This window comes from Vicia villosa, linkage group LG7, assembly GCF_029867415.1.
Source record: "Vicia villosa cultivar HV-30 ecotype Madison, WI linkage group LG7, Vvil1.0, whole genome shotgun sequence".
Classification (NCBI taxonomy): domain Eukaryota; kingdom Viridiplantae; phylum Streptophyta; class Magnoliopsida; order Fabales; family Fabaceae; genus Vicia; species Vicia villosa.
This window is the reverse complement of record NC_081186.1, coordinates 9059439-9066670: the sequence shown is the minus strand read 5'-3', so window position 1 is coordinate 9066670 and position 7232 is coordinate 9059439.

Below are 7232 nucleotides of genomic sequence, written 5' to 3'. Positions count from 1 at the left end.
TCTTCTTTCTGTTTTCAAAACATTCTTCTAGTATTTGAAGGGCATTATTCCCGGTGAAACTCTTCAGTTACCTATGTGACCTTTGTCCATCTTCACTTCTTCTGTTTTCAAAAAACCTTTAACTGTTTATCATAAATATTCAAGTGTCATCAATAAAATTGCTGGTAAGGTTTTGTACATACATCCTCAAAGGCCTCCACTCCATCCAGATTAGGCTTTATAGCTTTCAATTTACATTCTTTATTTAAATTACTGTCAAATATAGAACTGTATACATATTGTTTAGAACTACGTTTGAGTGTAAACCCTAGGACAGTTAAACATATATATATATATATATATATATATATATATATATTATAGGAATATGGCCTAGGATTGAGAATGTCTTCCCGGTGAAGGCTCTTTCGTAATTAGAGATCTGTAGCTCAAAACCCTCAAGATGAATTATTCATGGTAAAACATCTTGAAAAAGCCTTAGAACCCAAACTAGGATACATCCACCCAAAGAGGAATTATTCCCGGTGAAACCTCTTACCCATTTGCTTAAAGCCAAAATAAGTTCAAAAACACATAGCTTTCTCTTGTGCTATAACAAGGACCCTCGATTAGCCTCCTCTTGGGCTTTGTACAAGGACCCACAGGCTTCTTAAAAGCATTCCCAGCTTCCTCTTGAGCTTGTATACAAGGACCCATCAGGTTTCTTATAAATATAGGAACAGGTCTTTAGTTACCTTTTAGCCTATCTTGGTGAGTTTCTTCTATTCTTTAAACCAGACTTTAAACAAGCTAAGATTGTCTCAATCTAATATTGAGTACACCTTTTGGAATGTGAGACATGGACTGTCACTGTCACCCTTATCTTCACTAATTTCCTTAGCAGAGTCTAGGATCTATAGTTATCTATCCTCAGTCAGTGTCAGCCTTAATCTTGGGCTTTAAAACAAGAAGTCTCAATTAGATAGTATTCATGCAATCATTCAAAACCCCTGGAAAAGGTTAGGCTCCAAAAAATCAGTCTTTTAATAGATAAATCCTCCAGCAGAGTAAAACTCCCCAAGAGTCAGCCTCAACCTTGGGCTTCATACAAGGCATAAAACAATAACTTCCCCAGTTAAGAGTCAGCCACAACCTTGGGCTTCATACAAGGCACAAAATAGAGTATCCCTAAGTAGAGTCAGCCACAATTTTGGGCCTTGTACAGAACACCAAATAAAATCCATCAAATAAATACTTGATCAGTGGTTTTCAGACATATATTTTCCGTTGTTTTTAAGTATCTTCAACTTATTTTATTTAGTGTTTGATGTTATTATTCGTTATTTTATGCTTTGGTTGTGTGTTTTAATGTTTTCAGGCTCATATGGATAAATCAGAATAAATCAGTGCAAAACTCAGAGTTTCGAGGAAGTTCAGAAAGCAAGATTCAGGAGGCCTGACACGGGTGGCCGTGTTGCTCAACACGGGCCGTGTCAAGAAGGGCACTGGGAGCGAAGCATGGAAAGAAGGAAAAATAGTGGTGCAACACGGGTGTCCGTGTTGCTCAACACGGCCCGTGTTGCTAAGACTGGGACGAAAGAAGAAAAAGAAAAATGCCAGGGGACCAACACGGGTGCCCGTGTTGCTCAACACGGCCCGTGTTGGGTTTGACGCTGATTTCAGTGATTTTTGTGATTTTGTTCAGTGGTTTGCCTGCAAGGGGGTTTTTGGGATTTCCAACCAACTTAAGTGAGTTTGCACTATTTAGGAGGGTTTTCAAGATGAATTAGGGATCTTTTTTCTACACGAAGAATTAGAGGATTGAGAGAAGAAGCCTATGCAATTAGAGAAGAACAGAGAACTCTCATGAGCGGAAGCCATTGAAGATCAAAGTTCATCATCTCTATTGTAATGTCTTTATTTGATATCTTTGTAATTTCTTTGGATGATAAGAGTAGCTAAACCCCCCAATGCTAGGGGGTGTCCCTGATTAACATTTGTGATGATTTTGAATTCCGATTTTCAATAACATATTTCTCTTTCATGTTCAATTTAATGGTATAAGGTTTTTAATGCTTTCCTCGTCGGACCAACTGGATTGAATTATGACTGACAATTAGGATTGACCTCCATTGTTAGGGCTTTTATACCATTATACTATAGTAGATATCACCTAGGACTAGGGATACCCTATAGTAAGCGAATTGTTCTTGATTATAATAATACTTGATTTGATCACTAATTTCGAAGGACTTTGGGATTAGGATTTCAATGTTCAAAGGTTTGCCCACTAAGGACTTAGGAGCAAATACCCTTAAGAACCGGTAATTGATAAGTTGAATTTTGTTAATGAAACAAGGATTCAGAATTGCTACATGTTAATGCAAACACCTACCCTGGCATGTTAATCATATTTGGCCAAATCAACCTTTTTAAGTTTATTTGCAATTTAATTCGTAATCATAAAAACCAAAACCCCCAAGGTTTTTTGTTTAATTGAATTCTTACTAACTCTATAATATCACGCAGTCCTTGAGATCGATATTTGGGGAATTTTCCCTTTATTACTACAGTGGCAAAATAATACACTTGCTATTTTACCGATCAAGTTTTTGGCGCCGTTGCCGGGGACTGCCGAAGATTATAGAGTTTTTAGATTTATGTCAATTAGAATTTTGTTGCTCTGCGACTAAAATTTTATTTTCTGAAAAAAAAATATTTTATTTTATTTTTGTTCCTCATTCTAATAATTGTCTAATCTGTTTATGCGAGGTAAGGCCTCGGTAGAATTTCTTTTTGACACAGAAAGTCAAAGAACTTTTCACGCAAGTCGCAGACAAGCTCGTCAAGCTAAACTGGAATCCGAGGAAGAAGTGATTACAGTTCATTCTGGTTCAGACACCGAAAGTGAAGAAGAGATCATGGGCGAAGTACCACCACCAGAGAGACTTCTCGGAGACTATGGTGCTAGAAACACACCAGGAGGAAGACTAACTATTGTCAACCAACCGGTGAATGTTCCTAATTTTCAATTGCATCCAAGCACCATCACTCAGCTCGAAAGAAAGCCTTTCACCGGAAAGGTTAATGAAGATGCAAACAAGCACTTACAGAGGTTTCTGAACATGAGTACAACTTTAAAAATTGAAGGTCATACAGAATAGGCCAAGAAGTTGAGAATGTTCCCATTCACCTTGGCAGAAGAAGCAGAAGAGTGGTTTTATTCCCTTCCAGCGGGCATCCTTACATCATGGGAAGAGATGGAAAAAGCGTTCTTAAATGAGTAATTTCCTGCATCTGTATTTATAAGGAAGAGGTATGACATCGTGAACTTCAAACAGAAGGAAGGTGAGCCCTTAGGGGATGCCTACAAAAGATTCAAAAGAATTCTAGTAGCATGTCCCGCTAACAATATGCACAAGACTGAACAGATGCAAGTATTTGTCAATGGGCTCAGAATGAAAACAAAACAGTTAATTGATACAGCAGCTGGAGGCTCGACAAATTTCACAACAGCCTCAGGCATCATCAAAATAATTGAAGCAATAGCTGCTAATGAGCATTTGGAATTGTATGACAGGTGTGCTAGCAAACCAGAAGGAATCATTGATCTTAAGCTGGAAACTTCGAAAATTCGGGTTGAAGATGCTATAGCTGCAGAAGTTGAAAAGAAATTGAAGGCTATGAACATAGGTACACAACAGGTGGCTCAAGTCCAACAAGCTCAACCCGTAAGTTGTGAAATTTGCCATGGGCCACACCAAACGGTGTACTGTGTTGCTACTCCCAAGCAGATTGAAGAAATTAAATTCCTGAGGCAAAATAATCCGTATTCTAACACCTATAATCCAGGGTGGAAGAATCATCTAAATTTTTCTTGGAAAGATCAACAACAAGGCCCCCAGAAAGCAGAGTGGGAAGTGGCGATTGAAAAATTGGCTGGGCAGTGCTCTCAGTTCCAAGAAGAAACGACAAACAACCACAGAAACACCACCGCCTCAATTAAAAATCTGGAAGTTCAAGTGGGACAAATAGCACACCATCTCACTATACATGCACAAGGTACTCTTCCGAGCTCAACTGTGAAAAATCTGAAAGACCAAGAGAAGATTAATACAGTTACAACAAGGAGTAAAAAGTTGTCAGAATCGAACCAAGAGAGAGAGGAAATAGATGACCCCATGGTAATAGAGGTGAATCTGGACATAAGAGAGAATCCAAAAGAACCAAAACTTATGGTACCACCGGTTAAACCATGTGAAGAAAAAAATAAGAAAGACGCTGAACCGGTGATAAAATTACCTTTCCCTTCCAGAGTGACAAAGAAGGGTTCAAGAAAAAAAGACTTTGAGAAGTTTACTGCATTGTTCAAAAAGTTAGAGGTAAATCTACATTTCTTTGAAGCACTTGAGCACATGCCCTTGTATAAGAAGTTTATGAAGGAGGTGTTGGTGAAAAAGAGATCACTAGGAGGAGAACCAAAAATTGCAAATGAAAAGTGTGGTATAGTCTCGTCAGAAAGAAAGATCCCAATCAAGAGGAAAGACCATGGAGCGGTGGCGATACCGTGCACTATCAAGAATATAGAATTTAAAAAGGTACTCATCGATTCTGGCTCCAGTTTGAGTTTAATGCCATTATCCATTTTCAAAAAGCTTGAATTGGGAGAAGTTAGTGAAAGTAAGACAAAGTTACAGTTCTCGACCACACCGTTAAGAAATCATATGGGGTAGCTGAAGATGTACTCGTGGAGGTTGATAAGTTTGTTTCCCCTGTTGACTTCCACATCATGGACATTCCGGAAGATGAAGAAACTCCTATCCTTCTTGGGAGGCCCTTTTTGTTGACAGGCCGCTGCAATTTCGACATTGAAAAAGGGACACTAACACTGAAATCATTTGACGAAGAAGTAACTTTGAAGATGTTAGAAGTCAAGAGACATAGGGCGGTTGTAAATGATCAAACTTCTAATAGTATGACAGAAAGTGAGGAAAAGAGCAAAAAGTCTAAACAGCTCCAAGAAAAAGTGTCAAGCATAGCCTCTCGGGTGGAACCAACTCATATAGCCATCAAAAATCCTAAGAATGCTAAGGAAGTTAAAAAGAAGGTGGAAAAGAAAGAGCAAGGTGAGAAGAAGAATGTGGGAAGTGAGTTGAAGATAAAAGTAGTCCATTCTTTTTATCTTCATGAGTTCGTGGTTGCGGACGTGACAAGCAACAAGGTGTGGAAAAGGAAATACCCTCCATAATAAAGGGTAATAGACCGTCGAGCCATGCGACGTTAAACGAAGCGCTTCGTGGGAGGCAACCCACGGTTTTAATAACTAATTTCTCTGTTTTTTTACTTTATTTTCAGGAAATAAAAGAGGACGTCTCTAGTGAAAGCTCGGAAGTGATCATTGGAGTGCAATACCCTCTGTGAGTCACCTCTTTCGTACTCGTTCTGAAACATTGAGGCCAATGTTTAGTTCAAGTTTGGGGGAGGCTCTTCTCTTTGCATTTTATTTTTTTATGTTATTTTTATGTTATTGGTATGATGTGAAACCATAAAGTGAATTCTGCCCAAATTTTGACCGAAATTTTAATTTTTGTTGAAGAGTTTTGATCTTAAAGAGCGATCAGGAATATTATATAGAGATGAAGGGAGGATTGTTTGAGGACAGGAAGTTCGGAATAATGTGACAAGAAGAGGTTTATTTAAACATCCTTGGTTCCCTAAAAGAAATACGAGTCTAACGTGTAGATTTGCACCATAGTACTTGTCTCCTGAGAAGTACTCCACGAGTAGTTTATTAATACAGTCTGACATAATTCAGATTCACATGTATGATGACTGGTTAAGAAAAAAATTGATAAAGTTGGCACCAGATGATGAAAAGGCGGTAAAAGGCAACTGACTCGCTAAGTTGGGTAACCCTCACCCGGTTATTCAGCCCAAAGGAGGTTGATCCCCAAACATCGTCCAAAAAGGACAATATAAAACTGCAAAGTTTAAAAATTTCATCGGTAATTAAAAGTAGCAAATGTTTCTCGTTTGGTGCCAGAAAAAGAAAATAAAAATCCTTGATTCGTCTCATGCATGTGATGATCATTATAAGAAATGTCGTGCCTTAATGTGATTGTCCGAATGAAAGAGGAGGAAAATCAGAAAGAGACTTAAGTGCAAAGCATAGATGGAGAGGTATCCGAAACGGAAGCTTGAGGTTTAATGTGGTAACAGAAACTCGTCGCGTCATGTGAATGCCGAACCAACTGTTTCTTGATCAATACAGACGGATATCTCACGTATGAACACCGTGTGCTTTGAAGATCATTAACTTTTGTAATTGTCGCTTGAGGTCAAGCAACGGTTTAAGTTTGGGGGAGTTTGATCAGTGGTTTTCACACATATTTTCCGTTGTTTTTAAGTATCTTCAAGTTATTTTATTTAGTGTTTGATGTTATTATTCGTCATTTTATGCTTTGGTTGTGTGTTTTAATGTTTTCAGGATCATATGGATAAATCAGAATAAATCAGTGCAAAACTCGAAGTTTCGAGGAAGTTCAGAAAGCATGATTCAGGAGGCCTGACACAGGTGGCCGTGTTGCTCAACACGGGCCGTGTCAGGTAGGGCACTGGGAGCGAAGCATGGAAAGAAGGAAAAACAGTGGTGCAACACGGGTGCCCGTGTTGCTCAACACGGCCCGTGTTGCTCAACACGGCCCGTGTTGCTAAGCCTCAGACCAAAGAAGAAAAAGAAAAATGCTAGGGGACCAACACGGGTTCCCGTGTTGCTCTACACGGCCCATGTTGGGTTTGACGCTGATTTTAGTAATTTTTGTGATTTTGTTCAGTGGTTTGCCTGCAAGGGTGTTATTGGGATTTCCAACCAACTTAAGTGAGTCTGCACTATTTAGGAGGGTTTTCAAGATGAATTAGCGATCTTTTTACTACACGAAGAATTGGAGGATTGAGAGAAGAAGCCTATGCAATTGGAGAAGAACAGAGAACTCTCATGAGCGGAAGCCATTGAAGATCAAAGTTCAACATCTCTATTGTAATGTCTTTATTTGATATCTTTGTAATTTCTTTGGATGATATGAGTAGGTAAACCCCCCAATGCTAGGGGGTGTCCCTGATTAACATTTTTGATGATTTTGAATTCCGATTTTCAATAACATATTTCTCTTTCATGTTCAATTTAATGGTATAAGGTTTTTAATGCTTTCCTCGTCGGACCAACTGGATTGATTTATGACTGACAATTAGGATAA